Below are 22,080 nucleotides of genomic sequence, written 5' to 3'. Positions count from 1 at the left end.
AAAAAAGAAAAAGAAAAGAAGTATTTAAAGAGGAAGAGAATACTGGCTTCCTTATTGAGTTTTGTAGAAAGTGTTATGTGCTTCCTAATCACACCAGTCTCCTTCAGGTCTCTCCGCCTCTAAAGAAATTGTTGCCTTTGTTTGGAATACCCATTTCTGTTACTTATCCTGGGCTAAATCCTATGCATCCTTAAAAATGCAGCTGACATGTCTCTGTTCCCAGGAAGTCCCTTACTGTGTCCTCTCCACCTCAGCTCTGGCTCAGATAAATGCCCTCCTTTGTAACCCAGTAGACCCTTTGCATATTTTTGTCTTTTACAACATTAGTAAATTCCACTATTACTTTTTTATCTTTCTTGTTAAGTTGTAAGATATTGCTATGCCAATGACTTTAAATTTTGGCGTGGTATCCTCAGGGCTGACCTTTACTCCATGTAAAAAAGGATTTTGAAATTAATAGGGTTTAAAATGGGCTGGGCAGAGCAGGACCTCTAGAAATACTAGTTAAGGATGGAAAATAGTCTGTGCTCAATGTCCTCTACTGAGACATTGTGGCATGGCTCACCCAAGCCCTAAAGTGGACCTAGCAGCACACTACCTGGAAAGACATTATCAGCCCCAAATAGTTTACTTTATATATGCTATAAGTGGTAGAATTGCATTTCTTTAATATATTTTCTAATTTAGATTTTTACCTATTCAGCAGGTTTCTCTTCTTTCCAAATTAGTAGTTTTTATTATAATATAACACCCTCATATTTTTTATTTATATTTTAAAACTTGCTACTAACACTTTTGGATCAAATTAAAACTGCTTGTTCCCTCTATTACTGCATCTCCCAGCCCCTGAAGTAGATAGCTATGTCTCTTTTTATATCCTCAATCATTCTGACTTCTATAATTATACATCACTTATCATCAAACTGCTTTCTTGGCCCTCAGCCCCATGCAGTCTATGACCCTTTTTCTCTATCTCTAGTTTTTTTTTCTTTAGACAGTCTTTTTTACTAGTAATAGAAACACAATTTTCCCTTTTCTTTCTGCTACCATGTAGGTGCTATCTGAATTATTTCACCTAAAGCATCCATTGGAAGTAAAAAAAAAAAAAAGTGTCACAACAGTCCTGCTAAAAAGATTCTTCCTTATTCTTGAGACTGGTAAAAAGTTCCCTAAACCAAGTATCTAAGTATTTTTAAATCAGCAAGTACAGATGTTAGACTCAATTATCACTCCATAACTAGAATCCAGGATAAGGGAGAAGATTTAGCTATTTTATGAATTAGGGATCTGTTTTTATGTTGGGTGCTTAAAAAATCATTTGTCGACTTAAATAAACTCTAAACCTTGATTTCTTGTACTAATTTAACTGAAAGTGATGACCAAACGTAGGCCCCTGCTGTGAAAATCAAGTGTGTGAAATTCTAACACACTCATGAGGTCAGAAGAATATAATTTGCTGATTAAAACACACCAAGTGGCTTTAATGAGTCCATATACTTTTGAATCAGGTTTTTACATTCAGTTCAACATTCAATCATCTAATAATTGAATATGTGAATTTGAATCAAATTATTGATTCAAATAATTGAATCACATAATTATTACATATAGTTATTGTTTTTATATTGTTTTTATATGTAACATAGTTATTGTTTTAATATTACCCCAAGTAATATTCAGTGCTATATTTGGAAAGATATTTGCTATTTCAACAACATATATTTTCAGTAGGGTTATCTCAGCTGCTGAAGTCATTATGTGCATAAAAAATGCTTCCAGTCACTCGGAGAGCTCTCCTTTAAAAATGATATTTATTTAAGAGCTCCATCAAAAAAGAACTGCATCACCATCACTACAAAGTCTCCTTCCCTGAGATCTTGCAGAGTAACAGTACATAGGCAGATAAATGAACCGTTGAATGCTGTGTGTAATAGCAACAGCTGGCACCTCCCAGATAACGCTGAGCTGCCCAGCCCCCATAGATGAGAAAATGGGCAACGACTAAGTCGAATTTTTATAGATCTGAAGTCTGCTGAATACCCATTGAAAGAGAGCAAAATGTGCATTAGACCTCACTGACAAATGCTCAAGGTTCAATCTCTCAAACAGTTTTGCAGACCAACAAAAACAGGAGTGAAAGGGATTAGCTCCATCCTCAAATTTTCAACATGGTCAAAGGGACTGTAAAATCCTTCTGGTGAGCAAGCTAGGTTTAATGGTTGGGAACAAATGCTTCTTTAGTCACAGGCCAAGCCTTTAGGATTTGTTGTCATTTCCTGTTAGGGACAGCAAAGGCAGTACACAACCTCCTCCTCTACTCTACCCCTTTCAGCCCCTTGGCCATACTCTTTTCTCTTCCTCTGTTCTTTCCCTTTCTTCCAGCACAAATCTAACTATACTGCAGGGCTGCCCGAAGTCTGTACTTTGAGGGCATGTGGATTATATTGTGATCCGTTCACCACAGCTCTGCACGTACTACCACTCTCCAGAAGAGTGACTGTGTACTCAAACTGCTAATTGTAAACATAATTGGTGACTAGTGGAAGGTGCAACAGAGCACTAACAACAGCTCATTAGGGGCGGAATAGATGATCTTATGCAATCACTTGCTCTGTGGCTTTCTGTCAGCATAGCAGTGGGTCTCCCATTATTACTAGTTTTTTCATAGCCTGTACCATTTCCCCTATGGACTTCTGTGATTGCACCTGTCATCCAGAATCAGTCGTTTGCTGTGTGCACACTTCTATAAGCAAACTCCTGACATTCTTTTGAAACAGTGGCAACTATTATCCAATGTCAGTTACTCTTTTATTCTGAGTTTGGAATAGGTCTCTTTCTGCTTACCAATCGTATGTTAATTATTCTGACAGATGCATTGTAAAAGGCAAGTGAATTTAGTCTGAGATTACATGGAACAAAAATGTTGGGTGGCTTATCATTACCTCCTGGTGTCTTTACTTCACTAAGACTTTCCCATATGGCTAAAAACTACTTTGAACTCATTAGGGGTTCACTGTCTACTTCTTGAGCACTGGCTTGTGCCCCCCAAATGACTCCTTTTATTTGCAGTTGGGTATGACTATAAAGGTAATATGACTGACTTTTTAATGTTGCAGTAACATATAAAGCTTTTGCTCCAGAATGTAGGGGAGCAAGGTAAATTTCTTGCATTGCTCCTCACTGTACTGACCTCAGCTGTTCCTAATAATCATAAGCCCAAGAAGGTGAGCAAGGACCACCTATGTGACATTAGCTGAGCATTAATTCATTTCTGCAAAAGGGATTTCCTGTTCTATATAAAATAACATTGGCTAATGCTTGATTTTGGTAAATAAATACTGAACCAACCATAATTCCTATTTCTTTTGTTTTGTTGCTGTTGTTGTTGACATTGTTTATTTAACTAGCTCTGAGGGTATAAATGCAATTTAGAAACTATTCCTAATGAATAGAGGCAGCATAGTTTTTTTTCATAGTAGTAATACAAAGGATTAGTACATGGTGAAGAAAAAATACTCCCCAAATGCCGTGAACCTCCAAAAACACTGTTTGTAAGTCTTACAATTAGAACAAAGTAAACTGTGAGGAGAATGTCTAAAGGTAAAAAAATTATATATTAGTTTTATTCAAATTAAGGGGGAGAATAAGTAACAGCTAGGCTCAGACAAAAAGAAAAGAATAGAACCATACTTTTTCTATTTTAAAATTAAGATTCGTGTAATGGAGAAAGATTTCCAAAGTGAAAAAAGATGGAACTCAAAATATGCAGAAATAATGAAGGCATCTAAGTGAGTTCAGCTGTCCTTGACCAGACACTTGCAGATAAAATTAATGAAACTGACTTAAGATTTCTGAAAAATCAAAGATAATGGATCAGAACACTAGAGATGAGAAAACTGGGCCTTGGTTTTTAAAAAGAGAAAATGAGATAAATATTATAAACCATATAATATAAAGCCTATTACCAATTCTTGAAAAATATTACTTGAAAAAAATTACCAACTTAATTGTGAGAAAAGAAGGTGGTGATCACTATGAGCTTGACATAATAAATCACAAAAAGAACTTTAACAACATAATATGACTGCCCCAATTTCCAATATGATATGCTGAGAAACTAAAAAACACACTTAAAAGTTTTTTAAACAAAATTTTATTCAAAGCACTAGTAAAATTAAGTCAAAAGAAAGAAATGATTTTAGCATAACAATGCTGCAGATAGTGGTATACAAGTTTCCTGACGATTAGTGACTTCTTCCTAACTAAAGCCTCAGTTTTCAAGTCACCAGATAGAACATTGTGGAGACATTCTTTTGTCTCTCTGAGGCCAGAAAAATGGCTTTGATGGTGAGAAGTGACACTATTTAAACAACAAAGATTAGATTATCCCCCAATTTAATTATGTTTCCTTCTTATTATTTCCCCCGAGATGAAAAGTTGGAATGTAAGGATCACTAAAAGGAAAAAGGAGGTAAATTACCTCTTAGAAGATCCTGATCAGTGCTTGCTGATTTTTTGTTAATGACACAAAACAATGAATTAAGTTTTAAAATTGCAACCATACCACTGTGCTTAACTGAAATTTTCAGTATGAATACATTTTTGTATAATACATTACAAATATACAAGAAAACAATGACCTGTTTCCAATCCTTTCAACTTCAGTAAAAAAAATAAATGTTATTATTAATGTAGGTTTAAAAAATAATTTTTATGGCAGAACTTTAGAACTTGAACTTTATAGTGATCAAAATAATTTCTGAGTACTGAAACTAGCCTAAATCACTGAGAAATTGCCAAATGTATATGATTAGTTTTCCAAATGGAAGACAATTTATTTGGAAAGAATTTGTAACTGAAAACATTGTTCATTAAAAAAACATGGTTACCCAGAGAAAAACTCTTAAAATTACCACTACTTTCACAGGCGGTGAAAGCAAAATTTATGAAATTTATGAAATTCATGAAAAAGCAAATCTAACCAACATTTTAAAAATGCCTTTTTAAAGATTGTATTTATTTATTTTTAGAGAAGGGAAGGGAGGGAGAAAAAGGGAAACATCAATGTATGGTTGCCTCCTGCACACCCCGCACTGGGGACCGGCCTGCTACCCAAGCATGTGCCCTGACTGGGAACTGAACCAGAAACCCTTTGGTTCACAGGCCGGCACTCAATCCAATGAGCTACACCAGCCAGGGCTACATTTAAAATAAAAGGTGGAGGGGGTGGGGACTTTCAGCCAAGATAGAGGCCTAGATAGACACACTATGCTTCCGAAAGAAGGACAACTAATTTAAAAACTAAAATCATAACTGACAGGAAATTGAACTGTATGCAAGTCTGACAACCAAGAAGTTAAACACGAAACATTCATCCAGACCAGTAGGAGGGGCAGAGTCAGGTAGCTGGGTGGAGAGGACTTGCAGCAAGGAAATGGCTGGAGGACCATGGAGGGCAACCTGGCAGTTGGCACACCAGGCAAGGTGGTGACTTGCAGACTGGGCAGTCCCACACTTGAGTGCAGATAAACCCAGAGGAACAACTGGGGAGAGAGACAGACTGCACAAGCCAGCTAAGCCTCAAAGCCTCTGACTGAAAACACCTGTGGGGGTTGAGGCAGCAGTGGGAGAGACTCCCAGCCTCACAGGAGAGTTTGTTGGAGAGAGCCATAGGGTCCTAGAATGTACACAAACCCACCCCAGGAAACCAGCACCAGAAGGGCCCAATTTGATTGTGGGAAGAAGGGGAAGTAACTGAAAACTGGCACAGAGCAAAGCAAGTGGCACTGTTCCTTCTCAGATCCCTCCCCCACAGACAGCCTCACAATGCACCCATGAGGGTTGCCCCACCCTGGTGAACACCTAAGGCTCTGCCGCTCTCTGAACAGAGTCCAATTCAGTGACTAGTTGATAAGAAGTACTAACTTTCTTTTGCCTAAGGCTATACAACTCTGAAAGGCCATTGCAGCTCCAGAGCTTTTGCAAACACATTCAATCCCACAGGCTGTTTCCCAGCAACCTGACTTATAAGTGATTCCTTAGGTCTTCAGTGTCCCTTTTTATGGGATCCATACTATACTGACACAGATGACCACATGAGGACTCCCAGGAGATACTTGTATCGCTACAGGCATTCAGCAGCTCAGCAGCGTTAAGGATTCATTCTTTTTCCTACCTTGTTCTAAAATTTGACTTGGGATTTAACTTTAAGAAAGTAGTAATGAGAAAAGGAGGGTGTAAAAGCAATAATGAGAACAGGAGGGCATCATGAAAATGGAAAAGGGAAAGTGGAGAAAGTGGAATAGAAGACTGAGACTGTATTAACTTCTTTTTTTAGCTATCATTATAAATTGCACTTTATTTCATACTCATGTACACCTTTCTGAAGTATCCCTCCCTCCGTTTTTTCCCAACCTTTTCCCCATACCCTTTTCATCTTTTTTCTATTTTTAAATTTATCTTTATTTTTCACTTTATTTTTATAATTTTTATTGAATTTATTGGGTGACATTAGTTAATAAAATTTTATGGGTTCAGGTGTACAATTCTATAATATATCATGTGTATATTATATTGCATATTTACCACCCCAAGTAAAATCTCCACTTATTCCTCTTCACCCCCTCCTACCTCCCCTCACCCCCTTCCCTCTGGTAATTACCATACTGTTGTCTGTGTCTAGAGGTTAGTTGTTTTTCTTCTTAATCCCTTCACCTTTTATATGCAACTCCCAACCCCCTTTCCTTCTGACAGCTGTCAGTCTGTTCTCTGTTTCTATGAGTCTGTTTCAATTTTGTTAGCATTATTTTGTTTATTAGTTTCCATATGTAAGTGAAAACACATGTTATTTATCTTCTCTGACAGCCGTCAGTCTGTTCTCTGTTTCTATGAATCTGTTTCAATTTTGTTAGCATTATTTTGTTTATTAGATTCCATATGTAAGTGAAAACACATGTTATTTGTCTTCCCTAACTTGCTTAAGCATAATACTCTCCAGGTCTATCCATGCTGTCACAAAAGGTAAGATTCCCTTCTTTTGTATGGCTGAGTAGTATTCCATTGTGTAAACGTACCATAGCTTTTTGATCCACTGATCTGCTGATGGGCAGTTGTGCTGCTATTATCTCCATTTAACATGCCTAAAAATAGGAGTAGACAGGCCTTGATGGTGTGTAATGGGAAGAACACTGTTTATAATCAGGGGGTCTAGATGTATGTTACAGCTCTGCCACTTACTGAAAATAAATTTTAATGTCAAATATCTAGTCTTAAATAAACTATAAGTGAGATTTCAGTCACTTTGGCAGGTATTTGAGACATTTTAGTGGAAATGAATGGAACTGAAGTCATCAGCTCTAACTGCTTGGACAACAATAGCATGTTCCGAGACAACAGGGGTAGCTTATTGCTTGAGCTAGATTCATTGTGTTTTATTTTCATGACTCTTCCATTCAGGCCAGTGCAAATCCTTTGTAGTTATTGAATATCAAGCCTATGGAGAAATGCACTGATCATTTATCCTTCTCCCTCTCCTTCTTCTCTGACTCTCTTTTCCAGTAATCTTAATTTCCTACTTTATTTGCATTAGTGTAAACATTTACCCTCTGTAGTTTCACTTTTTAAAAAATTATGACCATTTCAGCAAATGAATCCCAAATACTTATTTGATCTGTTAGTCAATATAAGCCCATCAGCAGGTATATCTTTGTGACAAAATTACAGGAATGTTTATTTTGCTGTGAATCGATTACTACCTATTGCCTTAAAGTCTCAATGTCGTGTTTTATTGCCATCATATGAAAATATGAATTCTCCTTTCTATCTTCTCTAGTTCAGTTTAGCTGGTCCCAATCTTTAGAGGGATTGCTGAAAACTAGCTTTCTAAACTGCTCACACAGTGTCTCTTCTCAGGTGACCTAGTCATCCTGGCCATTGGGCACAAGATTAACTCCACTACTGTCACTGGGCATGTGATCCAATCACATTTAATTAATTGTAATTAAGAAAAGAAATTCAATTGTGTTTGACAGGTTTAAAAGCAAACATGTGATTATGCTTTCACCTGTTAAAATGTGGTCCCATTTACCAAAAAAAGGGTCTGGGTCCTCTAGATTCAAAGATTAATTTTAGAAACACTGTCACCTGGTGGTATATTAGAGTTAGCGCACTTGGCTTTTCCTCAAGTGTTTTTAATGTCCTGATCTATCGGAGAAAGAATCAATCTCTGGGAAACTGAACAGCGTTATCTTAACTGCCAAGGGTAGTCAAGAATGGAACTAGCAAATCTTTTCTATCATTCTGTAAGTTTTTAAGATTCTAAGACCAAAGACCATTTCTCATTCTGGGAAGTCCAACCTACTGCTCAGGGATTCTTGGTGTCTTCCCCCGGCCCATGTTTTTCATCACATGTATTTGTAACTTGTAGAAACTTAAAGAAATCTTAGATAACCTTTTGCACTGATAAAACCATCTTGCTTCTCTTGTGACCCTTTGCTTATTTGTGAAAAGTAGGGCATACACCCTATGAGAACCACAGACAAGGTAACAAAACCCAATTTAAACCAAAACCCAAGGTAACAAAACCCAAACTCAGTCTGCAGGTACAATGCTCACCTCCCTAGACTGAAATGAGTCATAAATTTTCTGACCGGGACAGTATTATGCTAAGTGAAATAAGCCAATCAGAGAAAGACATGTGTCATGGGACTTCACTTATATATGGAATCTAATAAACCGAATAAATTATCAAAATAAGAACAACTCACAGAGAAAGAGGACAGACTGATAGGTGTCAGAGGGGATGGGGTTGGGGGGCTGGGTGAAAAAGTGACAGTATTAAGCAAAAAAACAACAGCAAAAACAAAAACCTCATAGACGCAAAGAAAGTATGGCGATTACCAGAGGGAAAAGGGGTAGAGGAAGGTAGAAGAGGGTAACAATAACAGGGGGGGTAAATGGGGATAAAAGGAGACTTGACTTTGGGTGTGGACACACAATACAATGTACAGATGCTATATTATAAAATTGTACACCTGAAACCTATATTATTTTATTAACCAATGTTACACAATAAATGCAAATAAATAAATAAATAAATACCTAGCTAGAACAGAAAACAATGTTCCCGCTTGCTGCATCATTCTCATTTTTCCAAAATGCAGAAACCACGAGAAGCACTATCAGTCTATAAATAGGTCCCAAAAGTGCTGTTATATGTTCGGCTGAATAGACCTGTAAGGAGGAAAATAAAGGCCCATAGGTTGATAATCAATGAATTAAAGAGTATAGCTATGCATAAAACCCTACAGCATATAGTTGGCAATTGGCTAGCTTGTTTGATCAATGAAGATAGCAAAACCAAATATTTCATCCACCCTGTCTGCTTTTGGGGGCAAAGAAATATAGTTAAACTTTCCAAATACAAAACCTAGTCTTTTAGTTTATGCTGCGAGATTTGGTTATGGCGGTTAAAATAGTCATTGCCATCATCTTTGATGTTATGAGGGACTCCAGGTTGGCCTCAGAAACCTCGGTCTACTAACTGGAGAAGATTCGTGTTTAACATTAGAAATGAATATTTTATGGTCTGGAATGCTTCAGGTCAAAATAAGTTGAAATGTGAGCATTCATCCTTTCAAAATTGGTAGCAGCATCACAGCCCCCTTCTGTGAGAATGTACTGGGGAAGTCATGGCACCGCAGCTGCCTTTGTGTGTCAGACTTAAAGAATATCAGAGTCACTGCTACCTTCCATAGCAAAGCGAGTATGAGCAGGTTTCTCACAGGGCAAGATTTTTAGCGCTTTAAAGACCCTCCTGATAATGTATAATGTGTATGTATAAGTTATACATATATATACACATGCATTCATTTATCCATATATGCACACATTGCATATATAATACCTGTATGTTACACATGTGTGTATACCTATGTTGTGTGTATACATATGTGTGTAATGCTCAATATATGATTTCAGTTGGCACTATAAACATGTAGACCACTGTCATGATCAGACTACTCTCTGGTGATTCAGACACAACAAGAATCACTAACAAATTGCCTTGATAGCTACCTGCCCATGAATTCCCCAATCTTAGTACTATTAGTACTAAGAACTAATAGTACTAAGAACTATTAGAACTATTAGTTCTATACTCTTAGAACTATTAGTCTCTAGCACATCTCTTTAGCAAGGCATAGTATTAAATTAAATAAAAAATAAGAATCTATCCATTTTTTTTTAAAATGGTTTTCTGTGAATGTTTTATTGTCTCTTTATGAGTAATCCCTACTCAGTGCTGCACCTGCTTCCAGGCTGGCCCCCAGAGCCCTATTCTGATTTTTGCACCCCAAACCCAACCTGAATTGTGTTGTCATGATCTCTCTTTGAGAACCATCCTCAGGAAAGAAAGACACTCCCCACACTGCTGAGAGAGTGTACCTTTTAGACAGAGAAAAAAATGTGTGTCAATTTTTCAAAAATCGCTGTGCACAGATTAACTTTTAGCCTATTTATAAAATATTTTATTTTACTCATTTTATTTATATACATATTTCTAATAGTGTTTGAAAAGGAAAGTAGATGCCAGATGTTATACCTGTGAAAAAATCTTGAAGATATGAATTATATTTCATTTATCTTTGTATTTACCACAAAGGCTGGTACAGACTTGGAGCCCAATGAATGTCTGCTGAATGACTAAAGTCATCATTAGCCTGTGTGACATTGTAATTCTTGCCAGCTCCGTTGGAATAGCTTGATCCTTTACAACCTTGGTACTAAAAGTGTGGTCCTTGTTCATTACCTGGGAGCTTGTTAGAAACACAAAAATCGTAGGATATACCACTGACCACGATGCAATTTTCATTTTAACAAAATCCCTAAGTTTTTCTTATGTGAAAGCACTGCTTCTCTATATGTTTGTTTCTTTATTAAGATGGTCAGGCTTTGTTTTCTTAAGCTTTTGCCATACAAATATACTTCTCTTATATTGATTCCAACAGGACCTATTATTGAAGAGGGTAGAGAGATTGTGTTTATATCCACTGTCCATAGGCTAAAACACAAAATCCCTTTTGTGGGTATTCATTTCCTTTTGATAAAGATGTTATTATATAGATTAATATGAATGTAATCTTCTTGAACATAAAGTACACTGGTCTTTTGTCTAGAATGTAGAATACTTTGTAATGGTATTCAAGATATTTTTGTCTTGTTTCAAACTGTTCTGAAGATCAATCAGTAATTTCAAAATCGATTAGTTGAGACAGTTATAAAATATCAGTTTAATAACTAAAGTTTAAACCTTAAAGGTAATACATACTTATCACCCTGTTTCTGTGAGTGTAGAAGCACACGCATGTGCACAGAATACAAGACATGCACACACAGATAAAAACAGAAAGCAGTAACAAGTAGACAAGTGAAAAGAAGAGATGATACTGCCAAGAATGGGAAAACTGGCAGGAAAAGAGAAAAGCAAAATAAAGTAGTTTTTAAAGATTTTTAAAGCAGTTTTGAAAATGTAAGGACAAAGGTTTTAAAGAAACAAAGTTATGTCCCTCTGTTTATAAAGAACCATAACCACTACTGGACAGGAACCAGGCACAGAAAGAGTGCTTCGGGCCAGCCTATGGTGTGTGGGTTCTTAACTTTGTATAGCAAAGATTTCACATGAGTCCAGGTGATTTTGAGAGTGTGTTAATTAAGGCTGGGAATAGTGAAACAAGAAAGGGCCTAGGATAGAAGAAGCAACAGGCCAGAGCCTAGGTAGGGCTGCTTTCCTCCCAGGAAAGTCAGATAAAAGGGGTCCTTGGAGATAGGTAGGGGGCCAGCCTGGGACAAGCTGCTGCTGCCCATTGTTCCCCCTGTTGCAAGTCTCATGGAAACTCTCAGAGTTTAGGAGACCACCTCTGAGAGGGAAGAAAGTCCTGGGCATGGTCCTGGGTGGCAGAGCCAGCAGGCCCTGGGTCCTTCACCTTGAGAGTTTTAAAGGCTGGGAGTTAAGGGGAGGCTGTGAGTTTAGGTGTTAGGGGAGGAACTCAAAAGAACATTTGTCAGCTTTATGTTGATTTGCCAAGATGAAATTTATTCTCTTGACTTCATCTGTCCTTGGGTGTGGTTGACAAAATGGCCCTAACTAGATTTCTGATATCTCCCTCCCTGAGTAGGGTGATTTATGCTATTTACCCCCTGATTAGGGAGAAGTGTATAAACCATTTAGTCTTACCCATCCTTGGTTAGGGAAGATAGGATTTTGGAATTTACTTGATGGCTGTAAACTGTTTGGCCCTGTATCTGTCTCAGTTTCCCTATTCTACTGTCCTAGTTTACTAACCTGCCTCAATAATCTTGCCTTATGATATTCCCAATACACAAAGAAATTAATGAATAGTTTTTACTCTCCAATTCAACAATCAGAGTTTAACTCCAGGGGTGTTCAAGGTATTAAAGTTAAAACATTTTTTATCCCTAGATTGACCTCTGTGGGTGCATGTGTGTGTGTGTGTGTGTGTGTGTGTGACTAAGGTGAGTTTTTAAAACATACTTTTATTTCCAGGGGGTGTATGCACACGCCCAGTGTGTATAGAGTGACAGTCATTGGTCTGGTTGAGCGAATACTTGTGTGATTTGTTTTACACTTTTCCAGTTCCTTGCCAAAGCTGAATGATCCAGCAGAGCAGATTCAAGAATCAACTAATGAATAAAAATAAGCGGAAAGGCAAATCAATGTTTCTCTCTATTCTCTCTCTCCTCCTCCTCCTCCTCTTCTTTCTCTCTCAAATAAGTTAAAAAAATTGTTGATGTATTAGGTGTGTGAAACAAATGGGTATTTTTAATAGTTTGCTCCATCTGTGTTACTAATGTGGGTATTGCCACCTTGTAGCCTTACAAATCAATATCCAAATTCAATGACCAAACTTTTTCAAAAGCATAACTCATTAAGTTTTAGTGCTGTTTAGGGCAAAGGCCTTGCCTGTGTTAGGCAATCAAGCACTGATATTGACTTTTTAGGACATTTTTAAGGCTATTTATATCACAATAAAGGCATTTTATTAGCCTCATCAATCAGTAGAATGCAAATTCCATCCTGGGATCAGCTCTGCCTGATCCTATGGACCAAAGGGTGAGAAATTATGGGATGCATTATCTTCGGTCTTATTTGAAACTTTCTAATTAAAAGAATGGATGAGCACAGTTTATGTTTATAAAATAAATGAAGGAGGCACCATGAATGTAGTAATGAAAGTTTAAGCTAGTTTTTTCCCTATTGACGGAGAATTGGTGGTCCACCAGTAGAGCAATTGCTGGTTTCCACACTTGGAGACACAATGCGCCTGTCGTCTGACCAAGACGAATGTCCCGGCCATGCAGTAGGGCTGCACCCAGCTTGTAGCACTGGCCTAGAGTAAGAGTTTCTACCATCTCTGACTTGGCAAGTTATGCTGCTTTTCACTGGGTCAGGGAAATGCTATCCTATAGTATTTAACAGTTCAGGCTCAAGAGTCTGACAAGATCTGAGTCAAGTTCCCTCTGACTTATTTGAGCTATTTTTTTCTCAGTTGAGAAGCAAGGGACCCATATCTTAGGGATGTTGTGAGAATTAATGTAGATAATGTGCACTTCAGTAAATAGGAAACTAACATTATTAGTTTTGATAGGTTCTCACTTCTAGTTGGGTATGTAGCACTGATGAAAAGACATGGTTGATGGTGATGTTTGTAAGAGGAAGACCACCAATTTTAGTGTCTGATGGAGTTCGATTTGAACCCAAGCTCTGCCACTTATGAGTTTTGAATTCTTGAGAAATAAACTTACTTTCTCTGAATTTTAGTTTTTTAAAACCATAAATGGTTCTGAACACAATAATGTAAAACCCTCAATGCTGTCGTGAAGACCAATGGAAAATTCATGTTTGTAATATATATGGAATACTTTCTGCATGTCCATAGTGCTTCACACACCATAAACATTCCATCAGCAACATTTTTAGATGATTATTGAGAGCCTGGACAAATTTTAGAAAGAAATATCTATGTACATGCCTAGAGAATTATTAAGTTCGTTGATTATGTACATTTAATTAACAAATATGTATTGATTACCTTCAATAGCTAAACAGTGGGGACACAAAGAAGAACCAGATATGAAAATCTCTGTTCATAGATCTCACAATCTACATGGGGAAGGTGGTTACCTTTTAAAGTAACTACAATATAAGGTGATAATAAACATAGTGACTGGGGGATTCAGAGAGGTTACTGGTCAGCATAGACCCCTCTGAAATAATTCCATTTAAACTAGGAAAGAATGCAAATATGGGAAGGGAGTGTGAATATATTTTAAGCAAAGAGAACTGCAAATACAAAGGCTCTGAGGCAGAAACATGCGAAAAGAAAGGCCAGGTGTCTGGAGTATGGTGACCCAGGGATGTGTTAGTAGAATATGAGGTCAACAGTTAGAAGAGGCAAACATGTAAAGGCTTTGTAGAGTTTGGATTTTATGGTAAAATCATAAAAGATGGTGAGAGTTTGGATTTTATAGTAAGTGCTTCAAAAAGGCATCCGACAATATTAGAGCTGGTGAGGGTGGTCTGCCTTCCCTTTTAAAAGGTAATTCTGCATGCCAGGAAGACAGATGGTGGTAGCTTATACTAGCATTACAGAAATGTATACAAGGGTAGTAGTAGTAGAGAAGAAAGGAAGGAAAACGTATATGACGTATATTTGAGGAGTAGCATTGCTAATGAATTTTCATGAAGAAAATCTTTTGAAAAAGGAATCAAGGATGACTTAAAAAGAATTTATGGCAAAAAAATGTTTATCTCTTTTTACAGATAAACATTTTAATCAACTTGGACCAAATCAAGCCTAAATCAGCCCAAGTATTTTATTCAAGGGAGAGTTCTAGATTATTGAAGTCATATTCTGGCTCATTCCAAAATGTGATGCTTTATATCTAACTTTTCCAAAAACCTTAAAGAGACTAAAGGAATTTTTAACAGAAAAAAGAAGTTGGAATGCCCTAATTGGGAAAGAGAGCTTCCCGTAGGTACTATGTGTTGAATTTTACTGGGTGCTAGGCCATGTACCCTGGATTTATTTAAATTATATAATTTAGTTTATTCACAAAGCTCCTAAGTGAAATATAAATGTAATTATAATTGAATTTTGACTATTTTTAAGATTTTTATTGTTGTTCAATTATAGTTGTCCCCTTTTTTCCTCATTAGTATCCTCTGCCCTGCCCATCCCCTCTCCCACATTCAATTCCTCCCTTCCCTCCCTCATTCTCGTCCATGGGCCCTTTATACAAGTTCCTTGACTTGACTTTTCTCCTTCTTTCCCCATTATTCTCCTCCCCCATCCTCTCTGGTCACTGTCAATTTGCTCTTTATGCATCATGTCTGGTTCTGTTTTGCTCATGTGTTTGTTTTGTTGATTAGGTTCCACTTACAAGTGAGATCCTATAGTACTTGTCTTTCACCACCTGGCTTATTTCATTTTAATCAAAGTATATTATGACCCCCTAGAATAATGCCTATCCAGATGCTAAATAACTATATATTGAATTAATTAGTTAGGTATGACTATTCTCAATTTAAATGTGGAAACTGAGGCCCACTGAGTTTAAGGCAGATGCTGGAATTCTCATAGGGTGCGCAACTGAGCCAAAATTTGAATTCGCTAAGTGTTTTTCTGTACCTTCTACCGGTGACTAGACAAGAAGGCACATGCTAATGTTTAAAAGCTCCATTCTGAGGATTCCGGTTATGGGAATGTCTCAGCCTCATTCAAACACAGAGAAGAGATTTGGCTATGTCAGAAAACTTTGGTTTAGTGATCTGAGGAATGATCATGATCGTGATCTCATTCTACACCGTTCCCTATACTATATTTATACAAACATGGAGGCGTTGAGGGAAGTACTGTGAAGAAACAGAAATAGATTGATAGGATGAGTTGCAGGTTGTCTTAGATAAACATTACAGGATAATTCAAGCTAGTGTATTTGGGGAGAGATATATACTAAGGTTAAAATAAACTATGAAATCATTCACTAAACTATATCACGTTGTTAATTATTGATTGAAATGTTTTTTGCTGTTGCTATTTCAGTTAAAAAGAAATAAAAGTACTCAGCTATTGTAAGGGAGAGAACTCAGGGGAGAAAAGAGAGATGAAGAAAATGGGACATGTATAGAAAAACAAAATGAAAGAGTGTATTAACTGAAGACTTTTTTCTTTTAAAATTGTGGGTACTTTTCTGTCATGAGAAGTTCATGAGAAACACATTAGTCACTAGATTTATACTCTCCATTTTTTTGTTTGAGTTTTTATACTCCCTGTTTTACAAAGGAAATGTCATGGACCATGTGTCATTACAAATAATCCATCAGGCACAGCGAACAAAGCCAGATGTTTTGCATTCTTTTCATCCCCATTCTTATTGCCAAGTGGTGCCAGTTGAGGCTTATCTCAGCTGTTGAGCCTCCTGTGGGGAATATGTGCTACCAGGTTAAAAAGGCTTGTTTTTCAAAGACCTAAGGGATGTTAATTCTGAGGCGTTTGGACTATTTTCTTCGCTGAATTGCTCTATGGGTAACTTGCTGTTAAGTGCAAAGGATTAAAGTAGCGGTTCTCAATGGATGAGCAGCAGTTGTCAAGGGGGGGAGGGGGTCCTTGGACTTGAAAATTGGGGAGCTACTGGTAATGGACTCAGTCTCTATCTACCTGTTCTGTACTGTTTTGAGGCCGGTTTATCATTAAAAACATTTTTGGCTACAAAACACAGAATACCTGATTTAAACTCACTTAAGCATAGAGGGAATTTATTGATTTGCATCAGCACAGTGAGGGTCTAGCCACAGGTGTCAGCTGACCACTCCCTCTGTGTCCTGCCTTACTAGCTTCTCTGTTGACTTTTTCCCCCCCTGCCTGACAGGCTTTCCTCACATGGTCAGAAAATGGCCATTGCAGCACTGCACGTTGTGTCCTCCAGCCTTTAAATACCCTGGAAAGAGCAAGCCTCTCTCTCCCCAAAGCCTATAGAAATCTCAAACCACTTTATTCCATTTTACGGGCTTGATTGGTCTACATGCCTGTCTCTGGACCAATAATAGATACATTGCTTGCTCATCCCTGGGCACCATCTCTGCAGTAAGCAAGTGGGTCACAAATTTATAAAGGCAAGAGAGATGAAAGTATATATTCTTGCCCTGACCATTGTCTCTCAATTGCTCGGGCATTGTTCTGCAAAGAGAAATTTCCCCTAGTTTGGTCCCCAGTCAGAGCACATGCCTGGGCTGCAGGTTTGATCCCCAGCTGGGGCACATACTAGAAGCAGTTGATTGATGTTTCTCTCTCACATCAATGTTTATCTCCCTCCCTTGCTCCCTCCCTTCCCCTCTCTAAATTTTTTTTTCAATTTTTCTAAAAAATGAGCCCTGGCTGGTGCAGCTCAGTTGCTTGATGCATACTCCCCTAGACCAAACATTTGCAGGTTTGATTCTAGTTCAGGGCACATACCCCGCTGGCAGGATTCATCCCCAGTGTGGGCACATACAAGAAGGCAACCAATCAGAAGTTTCTCTCTCACCTCGATGCCTCTGTTTCTCTCTCTCTCTCTCAAAACAATGAAAAAATGTTCTCAGGTAAGGGGAAAAGGTGCATATTAGAGCAAGACTGAGTGAAGGAAATGGAAGGATTTGATGAGGAAAAAGAAAGATGATGGAGAAGAGGAATGGAGATGGAAGGAAGGTACACAGATAACATCTATACTTAGATACATATTTAGAATGTCTAAGTAGGTAAGTTTTTTTGTTTATAAGAAAGAACCTTTGACTATACTTTATATTTAAAATATATGCTTATTATATTTTATTTCAAAACCTATAATAACAAATATTTTAAAGTGGGGCAATGAGAATAAGAATAAATTATTTTTGAGTTTCATCATTATAATAAAAAAGACGTTTTTCTTCAAATTCTATTTCCAACGTGGTCAATAATGTATAGAAAAAATACAAGAATCTTTAGCCAGAACTCCAAAGCCTTATCTTTAAAATGGACATCATTTTTAGTCCATGTGTTAGTATTGATTAGTCATTGTTTTTTTCCAGTAGGGCATTAGATGACTGAGCTATGTCTGAAAGAACAAACCAGCTCATGTAAGAATTTCAACTACCTATATTTGTACCTATACAGTTGAGATTTAGTCAACTCTAGCTTCCTAATCATATGCTGATAACCTTGACTTTGTATGTATACAAAATCATCCTACCAGGTTGTAGAAATCTTTTTAATTTAAATGTTATTGACAATGCTATTACAGTTGTCCCAAATGTTTCCCCTTTGCCCCCTTCTACCCACCACCCACTACTCCTTCAGGCAATCCCCACACCATTGTTCCTGTTCATGGGCCATGTGTATAAGCTGTTTGGCTACTCCATTTCCTACCAGTACTTTACATACCCATGGCTATTCTTTAACTACATAAAAGTACTTCATGATCCCCTCACCTCTTCACCTATTCCTCTATACCACCTGTCCCATCATGCAACCATCAAAACACTCTCTGTCTCCATGATTCTGTTTCTATTCTTGTTTGCCTAGTTTGTTTCTTAGATTCAATTGTTGATAGATATGCATTTTTTCCATTTTATTGTTCATAATTTTGATCTTTGCCCTTTTCTTAAATAAGTCCCTTAACATTTCATACAATAATGTTTTTTTGATAATGAATTCCTCTAGTTTTATCTTTTCTGGGAAGCTTTTTATCTGCCCTTTGATTCTAAATGCTAGTTTTGCTGGGTAGAGCAATCTTGGCTGCTGGTCCCTGCTATTTATGATTTTGAATATTGCTTGCTAATCTCTTCTAGCCTGTAAAGTTTTTTTGAGAAATCAGCTGACAATCTTACAGCAATTCCCCTGTAGGTAACTAATAGCATCTTACTGCTTTTAAGATTCTCTCTTTTATTTAAACATTTGGCATTTTAATTATAATGCATCTTTGAATGGGTCTCTTTGCATATGTCTTGTTTGGGACTGCCTGTGTCTCCTGGACTTGCATGTCTATTTCCTTCACCAAATTAAGGAAGTTTTCTTTCATTATTTTTTAAAATAGATTTCCATTTTCTTGCTCTTTCTCTTCTCCTTCTAGCACTCCTATGATGCAAATGTTGGTACACTTGAAGTTGTCCCAGAGGCTGCTTATATTGTCCTCATTTTTCTGGATTCTTTATTCTTCTTGTTGTTCTGATTGGTGTTTTTCTTCTTTATGTTCCAAATCACTGATTTCATTTTCACTTCATTCACTTCATTGTTGTTTCTTTGTAAATTGTTCTTTATTTCAAGTAATGTATCCTTCATTTCTAACTAGATCTTTTTTATGCTTCTGAGGTCCTCACTAAATTCCCTGAGCATCTGTAACCCGTGTTCTGAACTCTGCATCTGATAGATTGCTTACCTCCATTTCATTTAGCTCTTTTTCTGGAGTTTTGATCTGTTCTTTCATTTGGGCCATGCTTCTTTGTCTCCTTGTTTTGGCAGCCTTTCTGTGTTTGTTTCTATGTCTGAGACAGAGCTGATTAACTCTGTTTCTTGGTAGTGTGGCTTAATATAGTAGATATTCTGTGGGGTCCAGTGACACAGACTTTCATACTACCCAACCTGTGTACTCAAAGTGCACCCTTTGTGTGGGCTGAGTACACCTACCTCTTGTAGTTGAACCTTGCTTGCTGTTGGCAGGTCAATGGGAGGGCTTTACCTAGGCCAGTCTTCTGCAAGGATTGACTGTGACCACTGACAGCCAAACTCTGCCCTTCATAATACATCAGCTGTGCAGGGTGAGGATGGTAGCGCTCCAACATGGTCTGTAGCTGTGGACTGGGTGTGCAGTCCTTGAGGTTTTGAGGTGGTGCAGGCCAAGGTCAGCCCCAATCTTTGTTTTGCCCAGGACCACCTTGCCTGAGCTATAAAGCAGTTTTAGATGATAGCTACTTGTGCTAGGGTTGGTGATTCCCAGGCAAAGCCAAGCTGTGAGTCTAACCTGGCTGGTACTAGTGCCATACCTGGGGCCACTTAGCAAGAAGTAGGGTGGCTAGGGGCTTACTAATGCTGGTTGTTGCTTGTTTGAAGGGATTTAAGAAGTTGTGAAGCATGGATCCAGACCTACCATTCATATGGAAAAGCTACTGTTAGCAGCTGTAAGTTTTGTGGGATAGAGTCTCAGGAGATCTCCAGGTTTGTGATCTCCACTGATCACAAACAGTGTTAGCCAAGTGGATGGTGGCTCAGTCATGGTACCACCTGTGGGCTCTGTGGCTCTTTGGAGTAGGTTTCAGAAAAGGGACAATGGCCTCTGCCTACCTTTCTCTCTGGGAGAAAGCTGTCCCCCAGCTCTCACTTTGATTCCAGATACTTCACTTCCTTTCCATTTGCCACTGGTGCCTTTCAAGCTGCTACCCTAGTGCTGGAGCTTATAGTTTGTGTGTGGGTTCTTTAAGAGGAATTGCATGGGACTTCAGTAGTTTTTTCCCACTGAGTCAATCCTTGCTGGTTTTTGCAGCAAGATGTTATGGGAATTTATCTTCCTGGTGCTGGAACCCTGGATTGTGGAGCCCAGTGTGGGGCTGGGCTGTTACTTCTGAGATATACCTTGCAAAGTTTTTTATACCATGCACCCACCACATGGATGTGGGACTAGCCCGTTCCGCATCTATAGACGTCCTGCCAGTCTGGATGGATGTAGTCTCTTTAATACTGTAGTTGTCAAACTTCCATTCAACTTGATTCCTGATGGTTCTGAATGATGGCTATTCTATAATTTAGTTGTAACTTTGATGTGGTTATGTGAGGAGGGGAGCCATATTTACCTATGGGGCGACCTTGATGGGAAGTCCTGGTTGGTTATATCAGATTGTAGATATTTTGATTAGCCAAATTACCTTCCAGGGAATTCCCTGGGACACAGACCAGCATACATGAGGGAGACAAGTAACAAGAGGGGAGGAGACAGTGGCAGATACATGAAGTGAAGGAAGAGAGAAACTCAGCTAGATAGGGCAGTCATGAGATGGGTACAAAGTTTGGTTTTTGGCATAATTACCAAAAAATGTTTTCTCTTTAAAATACTGTCCTTGAAACTACTGGAAGTGTTCCCTGATATGCTTGGGAAAGCTTGTCATTTTTATATTTGGACTCTGACTGGATGCTATTTTCAGAGTTGGTGTCTAGGATACAGTGAATATTGAAAGTAAGATTGACATTGGTAACCCAATTCCTTTAATCACCCTCCAGATAACACACAGAACGCAGAGTTGGGTGCATCTCTAATGCTTTACTTTTCCCCGGGCTGACCTCCAGAAAGCTACAGCACATCCCTGCAGGGCTGGATGCATCCCCCAACACTTTGCAGGCAGAAAAAGTAGAATTTCCATGGAAACCGTGCATATGCTCATGTGTGCACATGTCCACCTGGCATCTATCCTTCCAGTGACCAAGCCAAATGAGACAATTTGTGCTATGGCCACTGGAAGCTGGCCTTGCTTTATTAAACCCATATTGTGCTAGTTGGATTATAGGGAAAGGGTGTTGGTTTCCTTTAGGGAAAATGGTTGTCTGCTAGTTCCTTGCCAGAGGTCACACTGACAGTGTTTTGAGACAAGCTGGGCCATATCCTCCTCATAACTGCTATGTGTTTCATGGCCCAAGTTCCATTTTGTAAATAAAATCTAATATAGCAGAGACCTACTTACCTTGGAAGAGGAAGATGCTATTTACCCAAGGTAAGAAGTTGGCAGTACATTATCAGAGGGTGTTTTCTGAACAAATATTTAATCGGAACCTCTCCTATTTGTCTTTTTCGGTATGAACACGTCCTATGAAGTGCAATGCAGTTCCAGTTCTATGTTCATGATTTACCCAAAGTTGTGCCAAAAGCTGTTGTGTATGCAAAAGGAAGTTCATTATTTTGAATTATATTGTATACCTAGTCTGTTATTTGACACTCCTCTGTATTGCTTAATAAATTTTATCAATGTTTCCTATTGCCAAATATTAAGGTCCTATGAGTTCT

General features: G+C 38.0%; 1 protein-coding gene across 3 annotated transcripts in view; it reads left to right on the top strand.

The window, feature by feature from the left end:
- LSAMP (limbic system associated membrane protein) overlaps window positions 1-22,080 on the top strand; it is a 630,861-nt gene that overhangs the window by 279,219 nt on the left and 329,562 nt on the right. The gene's annotated exons all lie outside the window — the stretch shown is intronic.

The sequence above is a fragment of the Sturnira hondurensis genome, unplaced genomic scaffold (genome assembly GCF_014824575.4).
Source record: "Sturnira hondurensis isolate 20B ecotype Veracruz unplaced genomic scaffold, ASM1482457v3 Scaffold0004338, whole genome shotgun sequence".
Lineage (NCBI taxonomy): Eukaryota > Metazoa > Chordata > Mammalia > Chiroptera > Phyllostomidae > Sturnira > Sturnira hondurensis.
The sequence above is the reverse complement of the archived record's forward strand: the minus strand, read 5'-3'. Positions and strand labels throughout refer to the sequence as shown.